The sequence below is a fragment of the Delphinus delphis genome, chromosome 5 (genome assembly GCF_949987515.2).
Source record: "Delphinus delphis chromosome 5, mDelDel1.2, whole genome shotgun sequence".
NCBI classification, from domain to species: domain Eukaryota; kingdom Metazoa; phylum Chordata; class Mammalia; order Artiodactyla; family Delphinidae; genus Delphinus; species Delphinus delphis.
Genome location: NC_082687.1, coordinates 33,800,212 through 33,827,680, shown reverse-complemented (window position 1 = coordinate 33,827,680; position 27,469 = coordinate 33,800,212). Strand labels below are relative to the sequence as shown.

At 39.6% G+C, this 27,469-nt stretch overlaps 1 long non-coding RNA gene across 2 annotated transcripts; it reads right to left on the bottom strand.

Annotated features, from left to right (window-relative positions):
• Nucleotides 1-3,241: 3,241 nt before the first annotated feature.
• Nucleotides 3,242-26,788, bottom strand: LOC132425341 (uncharacterized). Of its 2 annotated transcripts, none has more exons than XR_009519425.1 (4): nt 26,603-26,788; nt 23,471-23,544; nt 4,751-4,841; nt 3,242-3,376 (listed from the first exon to the last, which is right to left on the bottom strand). It is a non-coding gene; the product is annotated as an uncharacterized lncRNA (long non-coding RNA). The 2 variants fall into 2 exon arrangements; XR_009519426.1 differs by lacking the exon at nt 26,603-26,788 and adding an exon at nt 26,137-26,244.
• Nucleotides 26,789-27,469: the final 681 nt, after the last annotated feature.

Genomic DNA, 27,469 nt, shown 5'->3' with positions numbered 1-27,469 from the left:
GTAAAAACCAAGGGGTAGGCTGAGTCAGCACACTACAAGTAGAAACGGTATGGGGCAGTTGTTAAGAATGTCTACTCTGTAGCCAAGTTGCCTGAGTTCAAATCCTGACTCTTTTACTTAGCTCTGTGACCTTGGGTAATTTATTTAACTGCTCTGGTCTCAGTTACCTGCTCTTTAAAATGAGTATGATGATAAATATGATGTCTACCTCCCAAGGTTGTTGTAAGGATTAAAGAATGAACATGCATATATTATTAATTTAAGAACAATACCTAGTTCTTATTCAAGAAATGATGGCTACATAATAGATTTCATTCTGGAACACATTTAGCAATCTGCGGATTATCCATAGCTCTCATGTACATTTGCAAGAGGCGGCAAAGATCCACCCAGTAGTAAGAAATTCTGTGAATGGGGATGGGAGAATTCTAATCTCTAACCTACCTCCATAAGGATTTGTGGAATATTTCATCTCAGGTTCTATGTGGGCTCAGAAATACAACAGTGAATGAGGTGCAGTCTCTTCCCTAATGGAACATAGAACCTGGCCAGGAGGAGACAGGCCTAAATAAACTTACATAATTCAGTGTGATGTGCTGAAACGGAAGCATGTATTACAGGTTCTGGGAAATGGATGAAGGAGCAATTCATTCTAACTGGGGCAGGGAAAGTGGGAGCTGGGATAACGCCGAAGTTGTACCGTGAGGAGTTTGTTAGGCACACACAGTAGAGGTAAGTTAATGCCAAACGGCCAGGCAGGCTAAGGAAACATGAATAAAGGCAAGATGTTTTAAAAGTGTTTGGTAGGTTTTACCAAAAGCAATAATGCAGCTCAACCAGAATGTAAGGTGTATGCTTCTCTAAGAGCAGAGGCTAGAGCCCTACCCAGGAGGTTTGAGGGGGCCGTGGAGGCCCCCTAGACCACGCCAGGAGCTCAGACTTTATTCTGCAGGCAGTAGGGAGCTGTGAGAGGCTTTCAAAAAGGGGAAAGAGAAGGTCTGGGTTGGAGAGAGAAGGGAGAGAAGCTGGAATCAGAAGGCCATTTAGCAGTCCAGGGAAGAGAGCTAGAATAAGGGGAAGGAGATGGAGGGGCAGGGGAAAAGCTGAAAGGTATTTGTGGAGATAGACTGACAAGGTTTGGTGACCATGAGGTAGTGCTGGTGGCCAGAGTGCTCAGAGGAATACGGGGACCCGGGGGGACTCTGAAGTTTCTTGCTGGAGCAAGTAGACAAGAGTGAAACCCTTCACGGAGAGGAAGAAGGGAGAAGCAGGAATAGGTTTGTGGGAGGAAGAAAATGAGTTCAGCTTGGGGTCTGTTGTTTCCAGAGTCTACAGCTTTTCAAGTGGGGACGTTCATAGGCAGATAAATGATGAAGCAAGATCTATGGAGAAGAGTCTAGCCAAGAGAAAGAGCTATGGGAGTCGGAAGCATGCGGGTGGCAGGTGAAGTCTTTGGAGGAGGGGGAGCTGCCAGGGGAGGCACTCGGCATGGGGGAGGGGCGGCCAGGACAGAGCTCTGCAGAAAGGGAAGGGGCACTGAGGCATCGCCAAGGTGCCTGAAGCAGGAGGAGAGGCTGAAGAAAGGCGCGGAGGAGGGCGGGCTCAGAAGTGTCCAGGGCAGACAAGCTAGCAAGGGGGTCAAGGTGCTCTTGGATGAGGCAATAAGGAAGGCCCTAGTGCTGGGAAGGGGGCCAGACAGCTGCGAGTGGAGGCAGTAGGGTTAGGCAAGGGGGAGGGCCAGGCAAAAAACGGAGATGATTATTTCCAAAAATTCTGCAGTGAAGAAAAGGAAAAAAGGATCAAATGGAGGGTTTCTTATTGTTTGTTTCTTTCTGTTTGTTTTAAGGGGGAACACATGAGGATATCTGTACATAAAAGGAAGGGAAATCAGGGGAGAGGAAAAACGTATAGCTGATGGAAGTCAGTCCCAGAGAAAGTGGGACTCTATGGGACCAAAGCTCCAGGTAGGAGGAGACTTAGAGCTGGTGATGAGTAAGGACTGCTATTCCCCTGAGTCAGGAGAGCAGGAAGAAGATAAGAAACGGAGATTTGGAAACATCTGGAAGTGGAAGCAAAAAGACAACATTGCCCTCACCCACTCACTCTAGTTTGTGCTGTAGACTCTGAAGAAGAAAACTGCCAAACCCAACCCGCTGGCAAAGTCTGCATAGATGCCTCAAGATTTGATGCAACAAGGGAACTCATGCCAGTTGATGGGTGTATAATAAGCTGACGCAGTGACAGCAGGCCATTTGCTTATGGCACAGATCTTAATGAAAAATGAGAGAGTTCTGAGTTCCATTCCTATTCAGAGCATTTGTTTACAGTAAATTTTACAAGCATGTTCCCAGGAACTTGATCTTTTTTCTCCCAATTTGTCAAGTAACACTAAGCTCTTCCTTAGTGATGTCAATCTCTAGTATTAAATTAGAGGTGTGGTGGGGTGCTGATGAGGGAATCCTAGTCATGATGGACACTAAGGAAAATCAGAATCATCAGGATAATTCATTAAAATTCTCACACACATTTTTATTATGTCAAATCGCTTCAAAATTATCACCAAACTATTTACTACAAAACAGAAAATATTTATAGTTAAGTTAAAAGTGGTTTGTCCCCTGGACTAAATGCAAAAATAATTTTATGGCCAACCTTGAACTTAATTTGAATTCAAAGTATTAGGTCACTATACTATTAACTTTCATCAAACTTTTTCCTACTGAGAAGGATAAAATATTCAAATATTTTCTATTTTCTCAAAATCAGTGTGAGGATACTACGAATGTATTAAAATTGTATAAGTAATTGATAGACTGCTTCTTTGAACCTGAACTTAATCTGTACACTTATGCATGAAGATTATTTAGAATAGGTAATAAGATGTTTAAACAACAAGGAAGAGGAAGATACTCTTTAAACAAATCACAAGATTAGCTGAGCTTGGATTTGGGTATCAGAGAGAGATACGCTAAAAGTGAATATATTATTAAACAAATTACAGTTTATTAAGATTTTAAAGTGTATGCTTTACAGAATAAAAGAACACCTTTATCAAATGCCTAGAGAATATATCTATCAGTCTTCTTGTCTGTCTCATATGTTAAATCTTTATTGTTTATAGTTCTGTGTTAAAAATCACCTACTCTCTTCTGCTTTCCAGTGACCACATTATTAATGCTGGTATTCAATCCACTCAAGTGGGTGTTTACTTATAATGCGTATTTTCTATATCCTTTTACCTTGGATTCAATTTTTCACTTGTACTAAGAAACAATAAGTTTCCCAATGCCAAAACTCTTTATCCATCTACTAATGACTTTAAATCAGGAACACATTTTATCTGAAAGTCCAGTACCATTTGTCCAAGTGCTTTGCCCTGTTGAACAAAACAAACAGAAATGTACTGAATGTTCAGAGGATTCTATTATAGTTACTAATTTTCATGTCACACATTTTTAAAAAGTGACCTCTATTTAAATGACTTGGATAAATAAGATTTTATTTGATATAATGACGATTAAGAAATTTTAAAAACACATACTAAGGGAACACAGTTACAAATAAAATATATTACTTGGTAGATGAATTCTAGGTTAAGCACTAATGAAAAAAGTATGACAGTAGAACTACAGAGAAGCTGAACTGAGGATAATTTATGTAGTTCTGGCCTTTTAAAGTTTGGATTGAGTAAAATTATTTCTATGACTTCTTATGTATTTTAATTTGAGATATTGATTAAGTACATGATGTGGAAAGAAATATAAAAGAGATACAGAGGAGGATAAAGATCATTCAATTTTTAAAATTTCGTTCCAGGACAGTTCTACTGAGAATATTTTTCCTATATTCGATGCCTCAGAATCACTTTAGGAGCTATTTACAAAGCAGGTTCCTGAGCCCCACATCAAGAGCTTCCAAGCGAGTAGGTCTGGGGTGGAGCCAGGAATCTTCATTCTGACAAGCACCCCAGGTGATTCTGAGGCAGGGAGTCCTCACACCTTGGGAATCACTGAAGCTTGTTTTTCTTCCTTACAATTCTTCCAAACCTTGGATCATTGCTGAGAGGTCATGGGGCCAGGTGAGGTTGACAGTGGAGTCCAAATGGTAAGGAACTCCCACACACATATGTGAGAACCTAAGAGATACGCCCACTAAAAAGGTATTGTAACAATACATTTATTAAAAATTACACAGCCACCACCAGTTGTCAATAATAAGTAAGAAGATCTATCCATAGCAAAGTTTCAAAATAATGGCAAAATTTAAGGCTAAGTGATACACTGGACTGAGTTAAAGTTACAGACTTTTGCTGCTTCCTGGGATGACCCAGGCATATTTGAACCCAAAGCCATAGTATCTGGCATCAGCTTATTCTGCACCATGGTTATAAGATAACAATTTTCTTTACCTCAAATAATGGCTCTTCCTAACCTATAGAATACCAAATACTCTTCAGTTTCAAGATTAAGTCATATATTAACTATTTTCTTAAACGTCGAGATATCCTAAGTTTTTTCTCTTGTTATATGGTCTTCAAATCCCCTAAAGTGACACTCACTAAAATGAAAACAATTAGGTTTCACTAAGAAGTTATCTAAAAAAACTTCACTCCTGTTTTATTCCTCATTCTGAACTGAGAGCTCTGTCGTATTAGTGTATATGTTTCATAGAATGTTGTTGATACAGGCTGGTGTCGACAACACATGGGAAAATACGCAAAAGAGAAAGCGCTCACTGTTTCGATGCTTACCTGTGAGTCAGTTCTCAGTGAGGCAGTGCCTCCACCACCAAGGCGATTTTTCAAAACAAAGTTTAATGCATATGTTCCTGGCAATTCATATCTATGGAGTTAAAAAAAGAAAAGATGAATTATAACAAATTTTACCAAATACAAGAACTGCTGAAGGAATTATCCACCTCCCAAGGAAACCCTACAAGTCAGCCTTTGGATAGCCGTGAAAAATTAAGGTTGGAGACTTAAATGTAAATATGAATGTAAACAGATATTTTACTCAAGAATGCAATGAGGCTAATCACCCAGGATATTTGCATTCAAAAAAGAAAAACACTTGGTAAATGGGAAGAGAAAAGCATTTTTTTCTTTTAACTTTTAATTTTTACCTAATTACAAACTTCTAGAACAGTTGCAAAAATATGAATTCCCTATATTTTTCACCCAGATTTTCCGAATCTTGCTTTATCCTTTCTTTTTCTTTCTTTCTGTGCACACACACACATACACACACACATTCATAAACAAATATGTACTATTTTTTTCTGAATTGTTTGAGAATAAGCTGTAAGTATGATGCCCCTTTACCCCCAGATCCTTCAATGTGTTTCCTAAAAGTAAAGACATTCTCTTATATATCACAGTATAATTATCAAAATCAGAAAATTAACATTTCTACAATTATCTAAACTACAGATTTATTCAGAATTTGCCAGTTGCTCCAGTAAAGTCTGTTACAGTGAAATAAAGTTCTAAATCATACATTGCAGTCAACTCATGTTTGGTTGTCTTCTTTAATCTAGAACAGTTCCTCAGTCTCTTTCCTTCTTGACACTGACATTTTTAAGGAATACAGGCCTGCTATATCCACCAAACTGTATTTGATGTTTCCTCATGATTAAATTCAGGTTCTGCATTTATGGCAGGAATGCACAAGAGCAATGATGTTTCCCTTCTCATATCAGTATGCATGTGATATTGATCTGTCCCATTATTAGTGAGAATGAAAAAAGAAGTGCCTGACATCTGGGATCTGAGGATGCCACCAGCTAGGCCTTGGTGTTGCTAGGAGCTGGGCTGGCAATCATAGCTGGGCCTGCACTTATAGCTGGGCCTTGGTGTTCTATCGCACATAAACTATTTCCCGAAATGTCAATATTAGTCAAGGCCACTCTGTGACATTGTGACAAGACCCTTCCATTATCATGCCTGCACACAGACAAAATAATGAATATTGTCATCATTATACAAATGGCCAAACATCCCTCTATCCTAGCTGATATGTGCACCTGTGATTTCTTTATCAATTATAGCTCTAGTTTCAGTCTAGCCTTCCTTCCTCCTGTATAAGATTTAATGAGATACCCAAGACAGAATTACCCCCGCTTCCTGACAGCTTCCAATACCCAGGCACTTCCTTAACCCTTCTCCCAAGGGTTGACTTAACAAGCCCACATCGTGAGTCCTTATTCACACCCTCTTACTGAGAGGCCCCAGGGTTTCCCACGCGTGCATTTGCCCTCACTGCTTGTTCAATTACAGGAGTGTTCCTGGCAGTCTTAGACTGCAAGGCACTGACACTAGTGATGATAACTTTGATCAAATGGTTAAAGGATGTCTGCCTGGTTTATCCATTGTAAGTTACTATTTTCCTTTTATAATTAACATGTATCTTATAGGGGGATAGTTTGAGACTATGTATATATCCTGGTAATAATATCCAACTTTCTTTCATAGTTTTTGCATCCACTGATGATTCTTGCCTGAATCAATTATCACTAAGGTGTTTGCCTGTGATATTGTGATTTATAATGTTATCCAACTCAGGTTTGGCTCCTTGCCACTTGAGAGATGAGTGTCGGTTGGGAAGGAAAAGTTACTTTATTCAGGAAGCCAGCAAGCTGGGGAGAAGGTGGACGCATGTCCACCAACTCCAAAGATTCTACTTGAACGTGAAAGTTTTTAAAGGGAGAATCATTTGGGGAAGGGGTCAGAGTTGTTATCTTCCACTGAGTGCAGACTTTCTTTGATTGGCTGGTGGTAACAGGGCAGTGCTTCAGGAATCTTGTGCCCAGACTGAAGTTACCATCCTCCATCTGGATGGGGGCCTTAGTTCCTACAGAAAAACTCAAAGATTTTGTTATGTATATTCCTTGAGGAGGAACCAGGACCCTGCCCCAAGGCTGCACTATTGTTTCCTGACTCTCCTCCTTTGTTTCTGCATCCCCTTCCTTCCCTGATAAGCAACTGTTTGAATTTGGAACTCAGGGAAGGTCAAGGAGGTTGAATGAAGCCTATTTCCTACAAACAAGAAACAGAAGATACAGAAAGGATTTGTACCTGGGAGAGCCCCACAGAATCCTGCTCTGTTTCAGTAAGAAATGTATATTTGGTCTTCCTCCCCATTTCAGGCACAAAGCTTCTAAAACACTTGGAATTTCTTAAGAAGTGCTGAGAGGGATCAAGGTGTCTTTTGTTATGTTAATAAGGTGCCTTTTGGAATGTTCCTAGATCACCTAAGGATGGGGGTTGTTCACTAAAGGAAATAACCACATGATTAGAGAGTTGAAACTTTCAGTCCCATCTCCCTGACCTTCAGGGATTGGAGAGGGGTTGGTTGGACATGGAATCAACTGCCAAATGGCCAATGATTTAATCAGCATGCCTATGTAATGAAGCCTCCTTAAAAACTCAAAAGGACAGGGTTCAAGAGAGCTTCCAGGTTGGTGAACACATGGAGATGTGGGGAGAATGGACACCTGGAAAGGGCAGGGAAGCTCTGTGACCTTTCCCCTATGTATCTCTCCCATCTGGCTGTTCCCAAGTTGAATTCTTTTATAATAAATCAGTAATCTAGTGAGTAAATGGGTTTCCTGAGTTCTGTGAGCCGCTGTAAAAAATTAATTGAACTCAGTGAGGGGGTTGTGGGAACCTTTGATTTATAGCCAGTTGGTCAGAAGCACAGGTGAAAATCTGGACTTGTGACTGGAGTCTGAAGGGGTCGGGGGGGTAGTGTCGGAACTAAGTCAAACTGTAGGACACCCAGTTGTCCAGAGAATTGGTGGTGGTATGGGAACCAACCTCCCAAGTTGAAATTGGGTCCAGGAACCCAAAATATTGTCGAATAGTAATATTACTATTTTCATCATTCTTTCTACAGTAAGGAGTTAGATTTCTATCATAAGGGAAAGCTTTCCATTCTCCCCTACATATTAATGTTGTTTTCACCTTCATTGTATTTTTATTTTATTCAATGGATTACAATCCATAAACATTTAATTTATTTTGATGGTCAAATTATTGCAAGTTTGTCTTGTGGGAGCTCCTTCATAATGGCCTGGGTCTTCTTTTGCTTTGTCTCTGTCATTCTTTGAGCATTTCTCTACTTTCTGCCACCACAAGATGTTCCAAGCTCATCTTTTTCTTCCCCATCCCAGTCCTACAATCACCATTTCTCATAGCCCTTGTTCTACTTCTGGGTAGAATAATATTTAGAAATAAAAATTTGGACACTTGGTATGTTCATTGCTACTGGAGTGTCACTGCTTCTAGACCCTCTTGGCCCACAGAAAAAGGAAATAGCTGTATATACATACACATACATGTATACACAATATATGTATATACACACATGTACATAGGTACATGCACACATATGTTGTACCCTACATCGATTTCCTTTCTCTTTATATATTAAAAACCATGAGTTTATCCTGATACCTCCAATCTAATCCTGCAGAGGTCCTTCTAGAGTCAGACTGCATTTTAAGTACACTCGAGCATCATGAATAAGAGTACAGAGCATGCCCTCAACAATGGCAGCTGTAATCAAGGAGGCATTTACAGGATAAGGATGCTATGGTCCTTATGGACATGAATGTCCAGTGCTGTGTTTAGCAATCCCTCTGCCTAAAGCCCTGATGAGAGTCAAGTGATAGTTTCTTCCAGCTACTGCCCTACAGTTATTCGTTAGTCTTCCCAAGTCTCAGCAATGGTAATGGTGGCCTTCATATCAGCAACGGGCTTCCATCAATCCTAAATTGATTTTTTCCCACTGTTTCATTGACAATTAGTTTGAAGAAGGCTTAGCGCATGGTAAAACTTGCATTTTAACATATACAAAATTCCTTCCAGTTTCTTTACTACAGTTTCAGCACCGGCACTAGCGTACTGCTATCAGCCTTAGAATTGAAAACTGTTTACCAGGACAAAAAGTGGGTGGTAGAAAAAAAGAAGTCTACACATAAAGCATATCTTGTGTTAATCGTGAGGCTGGTATCAGGATGAATTATTTTTCCTCTGAAATTTTTGCCTTCAAGCTTTTGATCATGGACTAAACCAGGTACCATGAAGTATATGCTGAAGTCAGAATATCTCAAGAGACAGTTCATGAGAGTGTTCCAGGGAAGATTTATTAATGACCACAAGACAAAGTAACATTGTATCTTCTGTCCAGAGTTCATTGCACTTACAGCATGGGGAAAATATATATGTACACACACCAGGTGGAATGTGGGCTTAATGAGGAGATTGAAAATTATATGAGAACTGTTATTAATCATACTTCCATAATTACTAAAATTATATTCTCAAAAAAGTCTGCTAGTGAATTTCATGTGATACAGAATTCTCCCCAGACGTTTTTCATTCATTTCTTGATTTACTGGACAACTATTTCTATGCAGGATATATCCTAGTCTTCCATAACAATCCAGGGCAGCGTGTGACAAGAGAATAACATAAGGTCCTTTACGAGCTCAAAGAAGGTTGAAATGTTGGCCAAAATTGATTCATATTATACAAAGCTGAATCACTTTAAGCACATCAGTGCTAGATCAGGGCAAAGCCCCAAATCCACATGTGCCACACAAGCCATCATGCTTTATAAGCATCAATGTCCAACTAATGCAAGAGAGGTACACCTGGTTACAGAGAGGGAAACTGTGAATGAGATCAACAATTTATCTGCAAAAACAAATAAACGTACTTCAGATAACTAAGAATCAAGATACTAACCTTAATATTTTAAAACTGTAAAAATATTTTACCAGAGACTTGAAAAACATAAATTCCAGAATCTTGTTCAAACTAGCACCAAACTAAGCTCATGATACCCACATTATTAAATTTTGGATCACTTTAAACATATCAGTGCTAGATCAAGGCAAAGCCTCAAACCCACATGTATCGCACATCCTGTTACCTTGGAAGCATCAATGTCCAACTCTGCAAAAAGAAATACTGCAAAGGAGAATGTCTGTCACCTGGCTGCAGAAGGGAGACTATGGGGGCACTCCTCTGGTGAGGTAAGGGGTTGGAGCACAGACTGGGGAACTAGACTGCCTGGGTTTGAATCCTGGCTCAACTACTGTGATCTTTGGTAAATTGTTTCATCACTGTACTTCCCACCCAGTATCATAAGAAGGTTGTGAGGAGGAATAAGTGAATTAATAAGCACTGAAAAAACCCTGAGTAGATCAGATAGACTTTCACTAAATAATTGATACCTGTCAATATGTGTTTATGAGGTCCTTCTACATGCAGGACATTGTGCTGGGGTTTACATGCTACTTCCTGCAAGGATCTTTAATACGGTCAATATAAAATTACCTGTTAAGCTTTAAAAAAACTGTGATTCAGAGACCAGTTTATTTGTCAACCAGCTTATGTCTTGTGTATTCACTTCCACTTACCTAATCAGTAGTAAGTTGGGAACACATACTGATGCTGTATGAAGTGCTGCTACTATTGAAATGGAGGAGGACCCTCTGGGGCCTCTGGGTACTAATCCTTTCCATGTTCCCATTTCCCATTTGTAGGAAATAGGTTTCATTCAGCCTCCTTAACCTTCCCTGAGTTCTAAAGGGCAGGTTCAAACAGTTGCTAATCAGGGAAGCGAGGGGATGCAAAGACAAAGGAGGAGCAGCTGAGAAACAACAGTGCAGCCCTGGGGCAGGGTCCTGGTTCCTCCACAAGGAATATACATAACAATATATTCCAGTTCTTCGGCAGAGGCTAAGGCCCCCACCCAGGTAGAGGATGGTGACTTCAGGCTGAGCACAAGATTCCGGGAGCACTGTCCTGTGTTCACACCAACCAATCAGAAGAAAGTCACATACCCTGCAGCCCTCACCCCAAAGTTTGCCTATTAAAAACTTCTCCCCAAAAACCACCTTGGAGTTCAGTGTTTTGGAGCACAAGCAACACATTCTCCTTGCTCGGCCCTGCAGTAAACATTTCTCTGCTCCAAACGCCAATGTTTCCATTTGTTTGGCCTCACCGTGCATCAGGCACACAAACTTGGGTTTGCTAACACCCAAGTTTGTGGGTGTTAGCGACATCTCTTGGGTCACACCCAAGAGATGTGAGGTCAACTCCACCTTAGAGGGTCTTAAGTGGTAGTAGAGTAGATAGGACTTACACAGCAAATGATTACAAAAAGGTGGCATGTATCAAGTGATAGAAAATACATTTGTATGGGTAAAATACACAAATGAACAGTTATTATCAGGGTCATTCTTTTTCAGTTCAGCATGATTGACTCAATTATTTTCTCTTGGATTGCTGTTTCAATTTCATATTGCTACTCAAGGCTTAATGTTTAAATGGGCCATTCCAGTTCCAAAAGTTATATTTCTCTGTGAGTTTGTTTTGTTTTAAATTCCTAAAGAGTTTCAAAGTAACTTGAATGCTGGGTCCATATGTTAATTTTTTGTGTGTCCCTAGTTCATTTTGTACAGTACATTATATGTGGGTGCTAAATATATATATATATATATATATTTAATTTAATAAATATATATGGAAACCCAAAAAAGGCTAATCACACACTAAAGTGTGAATTAGACAAGTCTCTTTTCAATTTAAACAATGATGCTGAAAACTTGGTCTCTGTGTACCAGTGCCAAATTGTATTTTGGAGATAGAGTTTTGGGTGAAGTAGAAAAGAACAGCTTTACTGTTTTGCCAGGCAAAGGGGGACACAGTGGGCTAATGCCCTCAAAACTGTATGTCCCCACCTGGAGGGGTTTGGTGAGGAGTTTTATAGCAGTGGTTCAAGGGCGGGGTTGCTGATAAGGATCAGGGTGTGTGCAGGGCCTGCATTCCTTTAATCTGACCTCAGGTGGTCTCCTGATGAGTTTCTGTGAGACTCAAGGTTATCAAACTGTGACCTTCTCTCTGGAATGAAGAATGCTTTATCAAGTAGTTAACATCTTCCACTAGTTGGGGGTTTTATTCTGCAGAAGAGCTCAAAGATACTGTTATGTGTATCCCTTGAGGCAGAACCAGGATCCTGTCCCAAGGCTGCCCTATTGTTTCTTGACTGATCCTCCTTTGTTTCTACATCCCCACCCTTCCCTGATTAGCAACTGTTTGAACCTGCCCTTTGAAGCTCAGGTAAGGTCATGGAGGAGTCTATTCCCTACAAACAAGAATGGGGGCACACGGAAAGGCTTCCATGCCCAGGAGCCCCACAGGGTCCTGCTGGTTTCAATACTATATAGATTATTAAATTCAGTTTGTATTTCTACAACTGGAGGATGATGTAGACAACTGGTAGAAAAAATGAAGAGAGCAATAGAGTGAAGAAAGATTTATAGAATAGATTTTATAAAAAGCAAGGAAATTCATGTTATTTAGCCATGAGAAAATAATCTAATGAGTTAGTGTCACTCAGCAGGGTTTGCCTGCTGATCAGGTGATTTGCTGTAAAGTGCATCCAGAATTATTTAAGTTAGAGATCAGAAAAATGGAAAGCATTGCAAAGTAGTGCTACGTAAGCAGTGGTCTGTGGGCAGGCAGCCCCTGCATAGCCTGGAAGCTATTAGAATTGCATGTTCCAATCCTTGCCCCAGACCTACAGAATCAGGATGGGGGAGGGGCATGGGCAGGGCCAGCAATCTGTTTTAACAAGCCCCTAGAAGATTCTGTGACACTGATGCGAGCTCAAGTCTCTTAAGGTCTTCACTAGGAAGGGTGTGTACTTTAAATACTCAGAGGGCTTTTATTCCCCTGGAGATTGCTAACCTGAAAGCAATCTGACCAACTGAGGGGTCTCTCGGGTCCCACACCTCCACCCCAGAGCTGTGCCTGTCACTGTGAGCGCTGCTCACCAAGCCCTTCAGACTTCTCTGCCTCCCCCGACCCAACCTCCCCAGCCCCCCAGCGTGCACAAGCAAGCTCGCCAGCACCCAGCACTCACCCTGAAAGCTCACTGCCCAGGAAAGGGTTTGGGGAAAAGCGAATGTACTGAAAAAAAATGTGATAGGAGGGAAAAATGGCAAGAAGATAAAGTGGTGACTCAAATAGAGAAATAGCTCAGAAAAATGTCAGAATAAGAAGTAAGTATGGGGCTCCCCTGGTGGTGCAGTGGTTAAGAATCCGCCTGCCAATGCAGGAGTCACGGGTTCGAGCCCTGGAACTGGAATATCCCACATGCCACGGGGCAACTAAGCCCATGTGCCACAACTACTGAGCCTGTGCTCTAGAGCCCGGGAGCCACAGCTACTGAGTCCGAGAGCCACCACTTCTGAGCCCGCGTGCCTAGAGCCTGTGCTCCACAACAAGAGAAGCCACCGCAATGAGAAGCCCACATACCGCAACAAAGAGGAGCCCCCACTCACTGCAACTAGAGAAAGCCCACGCGCAGCAACGAAGACCCAATGTGGCCAAAAATAAATAAATAAAATAAATTTATATATACAAAAAGAAAGAAGTATGAACATGAGAACATAGGAAGCAAGAGAGGAGATTCTACATCAAGTCAGGGTTGGTTTCAATAAGGGGGAAAAGGAGAAGGAGGTGGGGAATTTGTGAGAGAGGCGCTGCCAGGGTGACAGGAGTCAGCGTGTGGAAGCGCAGGTGCTCGGTGGACACTGTCAAGGGCTCGTCATGACCGTGACTGCGGCAAAGAGAAACAAGGTGGATGAGCAAGAGGTAAGAAACCACATGAGCTAACCGCGTTCCGGGGGGATAGAGGGCAGCCTGTTGTGAAGTACGGTGATGAACCAGATGACCTCTGCAGTCTTTCACAATTAACGGTCATTATAGGACTGGTATGTTATACAGCATGTACACACACACACACACACATACACTTACTATAGTGTGTGTATATATAATTAGCTAGAAATACCTGTGGTACTTATTACTTTTTTTTTTTTTGCAAATTGAATAGGTACTTCTATTGGCATGTCTAGGCCATTTGCTTCAAAAAATCCTCTTTAAGTTACATGAGGATAATTTTAAAAATAAATATTTATAGAGTAGCGTTGCTACTAACAAATTCTTTAAAATTTTTGTCTTAAAATGTATACTTTAAATTTGACAAAAGCTCATAAAAATAGAAAAATCCTCTGTTTTGGCTTGACCCAGCATACCTAAACACAATGGGGTGCCTTCGTAGTTACTTCCTTTAATGTGCTGAGCTTGGTTTCAGTATTCATTAGAAATCAGACTTCCAGGTCAATTTCCTGTTAGTTTTGGCTAAATTATTACTGGTGAGTTATATGGAAAAATAGAATATATCAATTGATTCTAGGTACTTTCTGGAAAGTATTAAATATAAACACAAGAAAGAAAATATCTCTGCACGGAATTAGAATAGCAATAACAGATGATCAGACTGAATCTCAGAACACAGCAGTGAAAGTCAGCTCTCTCACTGACCGGTGTTAGTAATAATTGGCACCATATGGGTTTGCTCAAAGCAACTAGAAACAATTTACTTCTTCTTAGTGAAGTTACCAGATGGCCCCACGGAAAGTATACAGTATTTCTCCAATTTTATTTATACAAAAAATTAAAATCTTAAATTTAAATATATTGCAACTTTCACAATTTCATCATGATTGAGCACACCTAGGGAATGATGTTACACAAAGAAAATCCCAGCCCTTTAGAAATCAGTCTAAACATTAAGTTGTTCAAATATATTCAAAGAGATGTTTTTTGTGGTATGTCCAAATTACTCTACTATGGTGAGTTTATTAGGAAGAATGACCAACGAAGTCTTTTGTTCTCAGGAAAATTTCAGCAATGCATGTGTGTGTGTGTGTGTGTGTGTGTGTGTTTCTGTGTGGTGAGGGAGGTGGGTGGGTTGTGGTATTGCTGGCCAGAAGGTAAGCCATGTGGTAGCCACATGCTTGCCTAGGTAACAAAATCAGAAATGGCTTTTCTAGCTCTACACATTTCCCAGAATTTGGTTCTTCAAAGTATAGATTCCAAGATTATCCAAATGCCAATAATGGCCATACTATTTTTAAATTATTGTATTCTGGACTAGTATTTAAATTCAACACCCCATGCTGTTGGTGCTCTTTAGCCCAACTGCCCACCTGATTAGGGAAAGTTGTTAATAAACACAAAGTTGGAATTACACAGGGTAATTATTTTTTCAATCCCTAGTGCAAATGACTCTAATCTCAGGACCTCCTACAAACAAGAAAGGGGGCAGTGTGAGAGTGTGGGGATGAACCAGTAGAAACCTTATCAACATCCTTAGAGATCAATGAATATTGATGTGCTTAAATATTTAAGGTAAAGAGTGGGTGGGTTTAGGTGACTCCGACTTCAGGACACTGTGTTTTAGTAAAATGTCTCTTGCAGAAACCCCCATGTGGGCATAAAACTACACACACAAGATTAAACTTCATTTAATGCTGAATATTTAAGAAACTATTACATTCTTAGGGAATGTACTTTATTACAATACAGAATAGTCACTGAAACAAACTGAAGAACAATAGAATGTATAAGCCTTGCTTATTCTGACAAAAATACCTCCATTATGATGCAAACTAATCTCCCTGGAGACAGAAGTGTTTTTCTTTAAAGGCAGAAACCTAAAAAATTTAGAAACATGAAAAATGTACATTTCCCTAAAATGCTTTTATTTTATTACATAACTATTCATAAATGATATTCACAATGTGTGTGGAAAAAACAGTTGAATGAATCTTTCCACCTACATAAAAATAAATCTTAAAAAGTAAACCTTTAGGAACTAAAACATCTTAACATATTCCTTGTAATTCCCTTCCACAAATTAAAGTTTCTAACCTTTCCTCCAATAACTTTACTTTCCATTTCCAAAAATTCATTCCCCAAATGATACAATTTAATAATTCAAAGTATTTTAAAATACCCCCCAAAAAACTGTCAAAAGAGAAGTACGTTTAATAATTTCCTTCCTAAAGATATTTACTTATTGAAAAAGATATTTTCTCTTCACTACTAAATTGATAACTAAAAATCGATGAAAAAGTGATCACAAATACTTATAGGTCATCTACTATGTGCCTGGTGCCCAGAAGGAAAGAATGTAAGGACAGGGTACAGGAAGATCAAAACATACTCCCAATCCTTCAAGAAGGTGATGATCCAACAATCTTACTACAAGATGCACAGGCAAGTAAAACAAAGCAGAAAGCGATTAAACAGTAAAAGGTGCAGATTGCTTCTGTCTGGGAGAATTAAGGACCATTCACAGGGGAAGGATCATTTGGGCTAGGGTTTATAAGGATAGATACCTGTATTTGGCTGTGAGAAGATGGATGGAAAAGGGCAGTTTGTTAGAAACAGTGAGATCCAAGACACGGAGCTGGGAAAACCCCAGTTACACTTTGGGGAAGATAAAGTCCAGGCTCTGTAGTGTGGCAAAGAGGCCCTCCATGTCCTGACCAAGGCCCCCATCCTCAGCCTCATCTGTTTCTATATCCTACATGCAAATTCCGTCTCTACTCCCTGAGCTTGGAATGCCTTTCTCTCATTTCCTCCTCCTACCCAAGCCACCTCCTTTCTTCCATCTCAGCAAATTGACACTTATTTGTTCTTCAAGACTCAATCAAGTATCTCCCACTTTTGCTTCCATCTGCTCCCAAGCCCTTTACCCCCATACACACGAGGCTGGGATCAGTTGCCAATTTATCCTCTAGGCTCCCCTAGTCCCATGTGGCCCTCATCACTCAGTAACGGAACTGACTGTTCATTGTCTGTCTCCCTCCCTGGAGCTTGTTCACTGTTGTCTTCCCTGTCTTATCACAGTGCCTGACACACAGTAGGTACACAATAACCATTTACTGGTTATTGAATGAATGGCAGAAATGACCTAGGTTGACTGAAATGTAGGGTGAATGATAAAAGAAATAAACTAAAAAAGATAGATTAGAGAAAATCATAAAAAGCAAGAATGCTATGTGTGGTAGTCAGTGTTGTTTGCCAAATATTTCCAGTTTTACCCCCTTTCAGGCATATAATTGCACTTCCTGTCCCTCTTGTGTTGGGATGGGATCATGTGACTAGTTTTGGCCACTAAGTTAAGCAGAAATGACACGTGTCATTTCCTGGTCCAAGTATTTAATTGCCAGTACAAGACACTCCAGAGCGCTCTCTTCCCTCTGGCAAGAGTCCATCAGCAAGTCCCTGAGCCACTAAAGATGAGCAGTGTCTCCCTGCTGACATGTGATGGACACACAACATGAGGAAAAATGAACATTTGTTGTTTTAACCCACTGAGATTTGTGAACTGTTTGCTAACGCAGCATCGTCTAATTTATTCTGTCCATCGCACCATGCTACAGAATCGGATGTTTGGAAAGTTTATGAGGTAAATCACTGGGAACCATTAAGAATTACCGGGTTTTTTTGGGGGGGGGGCAGTGTTGGTGCAGTAAACAAGAGAATAATGTATCAGAGCTGGATTTCATGAAAACTAGTTTAACCATTCTTTTTAATAATAGATTTGGAAAAAAAAGATGAGCTGATGTCAAGGAAAGAAATTAGGGTGCTATTTTGGTAGTTTGGATCTATATTTTCCATACTTACACTCTATGGAACTCTCCTTCAGGAGATGTAAATTGATGTAACATCAGAAAGATGCTTCCATGGTAAAATAAATCTGCAAAACTCTATAGAATAAATTATATTGCTTTTTAAAGATACAATATATTTTAGCCAATTAAAGGTTCAGAGAGGCTGCTAAGTAGAAGGGGGTTCTTAACTTATTCTGATCCCTCCTAAACTCATTTGCTCCTGTTGAACTAGTTATTTATGTGTTTGTTTATTTAGCATACCTTCTATCAACCCCTGACAGACTATTTGATAGCAGACTGGAAAATACTGTTCTAAGTGGAAGCACATACTAGCATGATGACAGTGAAAAAATGTATTAAAAAATTAAAAATAAATAAAATCTTTGAGGGAGACTTATCAGACTTGGTGACTCATTGGATTTGATGACCATAGAAGGATCAAAATGATTGAGGTTTTCACCTTGGCTTCCTAGGAAAATGGTAGTATCATTGACATTGGTAGGAAAGAAAATAGCAGAAGCTGGCTTGGAAGAAGAGGAGACAAATTCATTCAAAAAATATCTGTGTGGTACCTACAATGTGCCAAGCGCTGTGCTAGGCATTGGACCACAGATATGAAGTACATAATCTATTTTTTAAAAGAACTTTAAGTATTCACTCACTCATCAATTTCTTTACTATCAAATAACATTTTGAAAACACTAGATACTAGAGCAAAAATTAAATAAGAAACCATCCTTGTCTTCAAGGAGTCCTTAGGCTGGTAGTGGAGACAGTCACCTATAAAAATAATCACCAAACTTAAGGTGCTATAAAAGAAACACACTAGAATGTTTTAGATTTTATTTTGTTAAATTTAAGGAGTGGTAATGAACCATTGAATGGAATTATCTGTCAGGTAGCTGGCAGCCTAGCCTAGAGTTCAAGAGAGGGAGTTATGGTTAGTTATATGTGTAGGTTTCAGGATCCTTCACCTAGTTGAGAAGAAGGCTAAGGACAGTGAGTGCAGCCAACACCTGTATCCAGTGTATGGAAAAAGGATGAGGAAAAGGAGCCCTGAAGATGGAACAGCCAGAATCCTGCCCATGTACAGAGAGGGAAATACCAAAATGGAGCTCAGGAAAATGAAGATGCTCGCATGGTGTGGTTGGCCCTAGTCTTCTTGGGAACATCGAGAAGCAACTGAAGCAACGGGAGGAGGAATGATCTTTAGTCAGGGGGTTATCAAGGATGCAGTTTTTCAGAGAAATGCAAGGAATTTGAAGAGCGAGTGGTCTGGCAACTGACCATTTAAGTAACCTTCAAGAGAACAGAACTGGGGAGTGGAAACCAGATTATGAGGGTTTTGGGAGCCAGTGGATGATGAAGAAATGAAATGGAATGTTAATTTGAGGGGGTAAATAGCAGGTTTAAGAGGTTTTGGTTTTGCTTTTATTTGACATTTGGGATAGGAAAACTTCAAGCACTTTTCTAAGGGGAAGAAGGGACTGGCAAGGCATTGAAGATGCAAGAGACAGAACTGGGATAGCATGGGGTGGGGTGGGACCAACACCTTGGGTGGAACTGTTGCTATCCTTGGAAAGATTTCTTTCTCTGAGAGGGCAGGCAGGAGAACAGGGTGGGTACAGATGGAGAATAGTAAGGGGAAGAGGGGGGGGATTTGACTAAGTTTTGTTGAATAATATGAAAAGTCTGAGGAAACAAGAATGTGAAATTATGGCAGTAACTAAGTGGTTCTGAGAACAGAAAAATTTGGGATAGTTACTAGTGGACATGCGGCTGGGAGTCAACCAGAGATCTCTACAAGTATTGTCAACCATGGGTGTGCTGTGGGAATTCTATGTGAGGTAACTCTTGGTTTTGCAGGACTGTCTTGTGTGTTACAGAAAGTTTAGCATCACTGGCTCCTGTCCACTCAATGCCAGGATTGTTCACCTGTCATTGTGATAACTGAAAAAACTCCCATTAATTTCTTAATGCCCTGTGTTGAGAATCCCTTATCTGACATTAGGTGGCCTGACACTACAGGAGAATCAAATCACACTGGATACAGCCTTCCCCAGTAACACTTAGAAAACTAATATCAGAGTTCAGTAGTTTTTTTTTTTTTTTTTTTTTTAATGTGCTTGGAATTCTTTTTTTTTTTTAGTTTTTAAATTTAAATTTCATTTTTTTAATTTTTGGCTGTGTTGGGTCTTCATTGCTGTGTGCGGGCTTTCTCCGTTTGCAGTGAGTGGGGGCTACTCTTCGTTGCGGTGCACGGGCTTCTCATCGTGGTGGCTTCTCTTGTTGCAGAGCACGGGCTCTAGGCACGCGGGCTTCAGTAGTTGTGGCACACGGGCTCAGTAGTTGTGGCTCGCGGGCTCTAGACTGCAGGCTCAGTAGTTGTGGCACGTGGGTTTAGTTGCTGCGTGGCATGTGGGATCTTCCCGGACCAGGGCTCGAACCCTTGTTCTCTGCATTGGCAGGTGGATTCTTAACCACTGCGCCACCAGAGAAGCCCAGAGTTCGGTAGGTTTAAAAGCTTTGATAAGGAGACAGTAGCAGAGTTACTCCTAGATTTTTTTCCCCCATTGATTGAGGATATGTATGTCATCCCTGACAAACTGCCATAGATCTGTTTCCAGTTAGAGCAATTGCTAAGCACACACAGCATTTTAGAGCCAAATACAGTTGCATGGGAGATTAATTATTGCCAATTCAGAAACATTTTTATAGACAACGTATGTCTAAGCCCTGATTCAAATCCTGGATTTAGAAGCCTGGCCCTTGGCCCCGGATGTTGGGGTGGGGAGCGATCACAGTAATAAAAGTCCCACAAAGGAGGCGTAAAGGAAATCCGAGGACTCAGCCTGGAAGAGGGCTCCTGCTGAGGCCTCCGGGCCGAACACTGCTATCCCACACAAACCCAGCTCAGGGCTTGGGGGTGAAAATATAGCTGCTGATTTGCCCCAACAAACATATCCTGGAAATAGACATAGTAGCAGAGCCACCTATGGAAGGCTTGACCTTGCCCAGACAGAGGAAAGGTCTAAGTTTAACAGAGCTCACTGAAACAACTTAGAGGAACTGATACTTAGTACTAGCTCAGGGCTAGACCTCAGCTTCTGCTTATCTGGCTGTCTTATGTTCCTTAAGAAATCCTTGGTAGGTCTCCTAACTCATCCGATCATGACCTCAGCCTTCCTGAGCCTGTCCTGTTTGGCTAAGACAATAAGTTTCAACCTGCGAACAGCTTCGCCCTGTTTTGACCCGGTCTACTGGGTCATGGTCCCCTACTGAGACTTGCCCCAGTGATTCTTCAATCCCAGCCCATTTCAAACTCTCTTCCCACTCAAAACACTGATGGTGACCTGTCTGGTTTTGGTTCTTGTCTGTCTTCCCAAAACTCTTGCATAAACTGCCTTCTAATTTTGTTTATCAAACTCCAGCAGCACTTTTCAGCCCCAAGAGCTAATGATCTGACATTTTCAGACATCTAATATAAGGCAGAGCACTTCATAAAACCCACCTAGAGTGTGAAGGAGTGTCAACTAGCTTTATTTTGGGGTGAAGCAGTGCCAAAAATAACGTAGAGCCTCCCTGTTGCTTTTAGTCAGGCCTAAAACACTAATGAACTAAAATAAAGAAGACTTGCAATGTTTTTAAGTAGGACCACATTCCAAAATCAAAGACTACAGAAAAGATTATTTATATGGAAGTAGTACCATCTATTATACTACCTTTAGCTTTGAATGTTCTAATCGTTGATAATAGATGGCAAATAAATTCATCTTATTATTTCATCTAGTATTCATCTATTATATAGACTTCAATCCTCTAGTCTTAGATTCAACTAAGATATATGAATTTCTAAAAGTCAGCTATCAGAAAATGAAGTTAAATAATAATGAACTCATAATCTGATTAAAAGAAAAAATTGTATAGTTTATATTTTCATTGCAAATATTATCTTTAAAGAAAACAACATAATCATGTCAAACAATATATATAATTTAGAGTTTTAAAATGTATATACTATCCCATATTTTTAATATATTTCTATGTCTTTAAAAACTCTAATTTTAAAAAAGTTAGACTATTTACATTTCACTTAGATTGAGCAACCAAAAGAAATTTACATTTCTTTAATAAATATTCTCTGGCATATGATTCAATTATATTAAGATTCTGAAACTGAGGCAACATTTAAAGGGCCAATATACCATTTCCATCATGTTTTTCCCTAGCCCATGGCACACAGCTTTCTCCCATCTCCCAGGTTTAGTATTTGGACCACCCAGTTCAACATTTATCAAAGGGTCTCATGTTGACCTCTAGATGCTCCAAATCTTGTCAATTGAACAGGTGTAGAAAGCATGCCAATTTAGCAAGACCACCAATTCATTTTGAAGAATAAAGATCAAGTCTTCTGCTTTTTTGTTCTTCCCATAATGTGGGCAAAAGATAAAAGTCCTAGGATCAAAATAAAAGCTATTGATCTCCTAATTCAAAATCAACACCCTCACCTATTTATAAGTCCTAAATATAGATGTCGTAATTCAATCACTTAAGATGAGCCATATCTTATAACTGAATTCCCTTCAGGCAGTTCTTTATGCAGAATATGCTGGAAATAATCTTCCAAGGCTTGAGCGGTTAGAAATCTTTTTAAGTACGGGTAGTAGAGAGGGTGCCGTGTTGTGATGCCTATTGTATACAAAACAGCACATTCATAAGCACTTATGCTGAAGATCGATCAAGATGACTTGATAATTTGAAGTATCTTACTCTGATTCAGTGAGGATACTGTGTGTCAGGTGGGGATGGGAGAGATGGGGGGACTTGGTGGGAACACAGCATCAAATTGTTGCCATCAGAGTGAGTCTCCTGGCGGTGAATGTCATTCTCCCTGTTTTGGCAATGTCCAGAGTTTCTCTAATTTAGGGTTGCCAGATTTAGGTATGTCTAATTTAGGGTATGGGGCATACTTATACTAAAAATTATTCATTGTTTATCTGAAATTCAGATTTTACAAGACATTCCTTGTTTTATCTGTCAGCTATAATTATCTCAAGGGGTATTATGGAATTCTAAGAAAATTTATTTTCATTCCTTTACGTTTTGAAACTAAGCATATATCATATAAGGGGATGGAAGATAGATGCAAAATCAAATGAAGGATATTAACTTCAAAAGACTATGAGTTTTAGAGGTCAAGGACCTTGACTATCATGCTCACTGCTCTATTCCCACCCACAACTGATATTGGAGGGAATTTTTTTTTTTGAGTAAAAATTAGCAGATATAAGTATCTCAATTTTTTTGCAGATGCAAACTCTTCTCTTTTATCATCAGGAATAAAAGGTTGGCTAATCCATTCCTTTTAGTCACCTCAACTCAAACAGCTCAAATAAACATAGCAGGTGTTGGGTAAAGCTGACACACACACACACTAACTGTGGCTATAACCCAGATTGCTTGCCTGGTATAGATGGAGTGTCAATGTAGTCACTGTTTATAGGACTGAAGACACAGGCACCTTTAAAAGGAACTTGTAGATGTGCCTTCTTTACTTTACTATTTAGAGAATATTAGGGAAAGGAAGATTTAAAGGGAACTCTTGGCAAAAGGCCAACTCAAAGAAGAAATGCATTATAATACTATGAAATAGGACTGGATTTTCTGGCCAGGTGTGTTTAAAATATTTATTTTTGGTGAAAATGATTTATTATACTGAGAGCCATGAATTATTTTAAGCACACATTTTTGTTTTATTTATTTGTTATATCAGTAAGAAAATAGCTATATAGCATTGGACAACTTAATGTAACTTAACCAGTATAGTAAACAAAAACTTTAATTGTTTGAATCCAAATGAATACTTACTAAATGACTGAAATCAATTTTAGAGATGTAAAGACTAGTTTTTATAAGCAAAACATACCTATATTCACAGAGTTGCCTTTGTCCCCACTTCTTGTATAGGCCAGATCTTCTAAGCGATAAGTCAGTGAGCCACTTGGTAGATATGCCAATGGAAGAAAATTGAAGAGACATAAAAAATTAAGAGGTGGTCATATGGAATATGGCTGTTCACATTTGGGTGTTATACAGAGCAGCTTATTTGGTCAAAATTAGATAATTTCTTTTTGGAGGAATCTTCTCTCAGTACTGTAGGTTGGATATATGTTCCTTTAGACTTCTAAGAAAGCTTAATATTTATGTGGCATAAATATGCTTTGCTTTAAAAAATCCAATTTTTATGTAAAGCCAATAATAAAATAAGAGTAGGTGCTGCAATGAACAGTGGGGTGCATGTATCTTTTCAAATTATGGTTTTCTCCGGGTATATGCCCAGGAGTGGGATTGTTGGATCATATGGTAGCTCTAATTTTAGTTTTTTAAGGAACCTCCATACTGTCCTCCATAGTGGTTGTACCAATTTACATTCTCACCAACAGTGTAGGAGGGTTCCCTTTTCTCCATACCCTCTCCAGTACTTATTGTTTGTAGATTTTTTTATGATGGCCATTCTGACTGGTGTGAGGTAATACCTCACTGTAGTTTTGATTTGCATTGCTCTAATAATTAGTGATGTTGAGCATCTTTTCATGTGCTTTTTTGGCCATCTGTATGTCTTCTTTGGAGAAATATCTGTTTAGATCTTCCACCCATTTTTGGATTGGGTTGTTTGTTTTTTTGATATTGAGCTGCATGAGCTGTTTGTATATTTTGACCTGCTGTATAGCACGGGGAACTCTACTCAGTACTCTGTAGTGGCCTATATGGGAAAAGAATCTCAAAAAAAAAAGAGTGGATCTATGTATATGTATAACTGATTCACTTTGCTGTACACCTAAAACTAATACAACATTGTAAATCAACTATACTCCAATAAAAATTTTTTAAAAATCAGAAAAAATAATGAGAGTAGGTGATGATGTCAGTTGAGATATTCACAACATCCTAAATGAGTTGGACCTGCATAATTGCTAGAAAGTTAAATATCTACAGTGCCATTTAACAAATGGGAAGAAGAAATATTCAGGTTTTTTCTTTTTATGATGCCAAGTAAAAATTGTCACTTGCCATCTGCCTCTACAAGGATTAGGTCACTAGCCACTGCAGTCGCTGACCTTCAACACACCCTGAAAGGAGTTCACAGTGGAGATCAGGAAGGAGGCACTCTGTGCTTTGGAAAAAACTGGCAAATAGGCTTTCAGATAGTTGATATTTTCAGAAGACTGTATGAGCCCAATTTCTTGTATCTTCTCTTGAAGATACTACATCTTGAAAAAGCACTAAAATCATTAATGGAGACATCTGCTCCTCGTGACTCTGCAAAATGTGTGTGTAATTGCTCATAGCCCCTTCACTAAAATCATATATAACACCGACTTTCCCCCTACCTCTTCAGAGCACTTCCTCAGAGCTATTTGAGAGGCTGTCTCCTGGGCTGTAGTCCTCATTTTGCCCCAAATAAAACTTAACTCACAACCCTCATGTTCATTTTTTTTTTCTGTCAACAATAATGCTTTTGTGGGAAAATAACATTTTGTTTAGACACTAAATTCACAACTCATCTTCCTGGGAAAACAAAATTTTATAGATACTCTCTAAGGTTGAAGAGCATTTAATTTAATACAGGGAACTATGCAATAAATACCAGTTCACCAAGATAAAGATAAAAAATGTGCAATACCAATAAGACCTCCTTAAAATGAATTAATAAGAAAACTAGTCCAAAAAGCGGGAAAAAAAATCCTCAATTGTAAAATACCTTTAAAGCAAATTTCATAAGCATACAAAAATCAAATTTATGCCAAGAAGCACATGGACAATTACACTGTAAAAGCTTTGAATACATAGGCAGTCCTCACTTTGCACATTTCCAATATGCAAAAATTTCAGTTATCAAAATTTGGTTGATTAACATTAGTCCCCCAACAGCATGGTTCTGATTTCAGTTACCAAGATATATCGACTGGATGTAATTGCAAGGTCATTATTCAGTTCATGCACACACAAAGTGTGTAGTTGTGTTGCTTCCCTGTCTGTCAGTGACAAACCCACACAACATTTTACAAAAATGGATCACTGGAAGAGAGACCTGGCCAAGAAAGATGAAGGTGTACCAAAAAAAGGATAAGTGATATCAGGGGAAGTAAAATTCAGATCAGTTGTAAAGGAATTACAGAAGGAAGAGCTGGCAGGAGGAATGCTGACACTGTCAACATTTGAAAGACTAGATGTGCAGCCAGAAGAAATGAGTGAAGGCAAACTTATCAACATAAAGGAAGAAAATGATTGTGATTGAAAGGATGAAGATGTCCCAGAAGAAATGATGCCTGCTGAAAGAAAATCTTCACCTTAAAGGAATTCTTAGAGATATTTCACAACAGTGAAAGCACAAGGGATAAAAAGTTGGAAGCTGATCCAAACGTGGGGAGAAGCATGACAAGTCAGAGTAGACTTGTGGATTTATTTTAGTTTCCTGAAACTGAGTCTCTAAAAGGCTGAGAGCCTTCCTAAGCTCTCCCTCTCTTTCTGATTCAAATGCTTCATGACTATTTCCCATAACCACGATTGCCTTTTATGTGCCCTTCCTACCTTCACTAGAGTGTTACCGCTCCCTCCTCGTAGGAGAGGATCATTTTTCTGAACGTTTGCCTCTCAGAATCCAGGCTAAAATCTAGCCTTCCATTTGTGCAGACCAATTCTTGGTTTATGCAACAATAACCTTTATATTTGCTTGGATCCTTTCATCCTGGAAGAGAGGAGAGATCAAGTGGAATTGTAGGCTCATCATCTTTCTCCCTGAAAAGTGGAGCCTGTTCCGTCTACTCAGTCTCTTTCATGAACTAAACCCCCAGCTCTGTCCTGCATGCTACTCCCAGGTCTCACCAGGCCCTGGCCTCAGGGAAACCACACTAGTACTTCTTGCCACAGTGTCCTACATACTTGCCATATCATCTTTATAGACCCCAAAACATACACTGGAAGAAAGAATAAGTAATGTAAAATGGAGAGAATAACTGCTTTGGCAGAAAATACCAGATAGCGAAAATGAACATACCTTTTAGGTCATCATCTATCTTGCGTAAGTTTGGTGGAGTCAATGTGTCCAGTGTAAAGGTGAGATCTTCCTGAAAGGTTTCAACACGTTCTCCATTAATGTAGATATCAACCTGAAAAAAAAATTTTTTTAAGCCAGGAAATGGGGAAAATAGATATGAGTAAGAAAGTCTGCACTTATTTAGTTTAATTGGAATACGAATGGTTGGTTCTTTACTCCCCCCTTGGAAGTTCTGTTTTTGAAGCTTTTACAAACTGCACGGAGCTGACTGCATTGTTGCTCCTCAGTGCAAACAGATAATGCATAACCTGCTTCCAACTTCTATTTTCTTCTGCTTCTGAGCAAGCATTCCTCTCTCAGGCATGCTTGCCTCTGCTTGCTGTTGGTGAGGACAGAGTAACAATGAACTCTAGCTGGTAGTCTGGGGCAAACTAAGATGAAGAAGCACTAACAAGTATGGACCTGTCACTGACACTGGAATCAAAGACTTTGTTTCTTGAGAATTAATGACTGATGGCTGCCTCACTGGTACAGCTCCCTGGGAAAGCATTTCCAGCTTCCTTACCCTGTCTTCCAAGAATTGAATCAGGTCTGAGGCATACCTTTTCTCAAGTGCCAGAGCCTCACAATGGAGCTTTCTGTGTCAAAAGCAACGTCAGCCTTATCTTTTTATCAGAGTAGGGTGAACCTGGCTCACGCACTAATGAACAGTCAACTCACATTTTGACAGGGAGTCTAGAGTAGCATGTCTTTTATATTGTTTTATATGGCTGCATTAATTTATATGATTATATGAGGGTGGAGCCGTAGCTGCTTGTTCTATGAGTCCTAACGCCTAGACAGTCAGTTCCTGCAACATACAAGCTC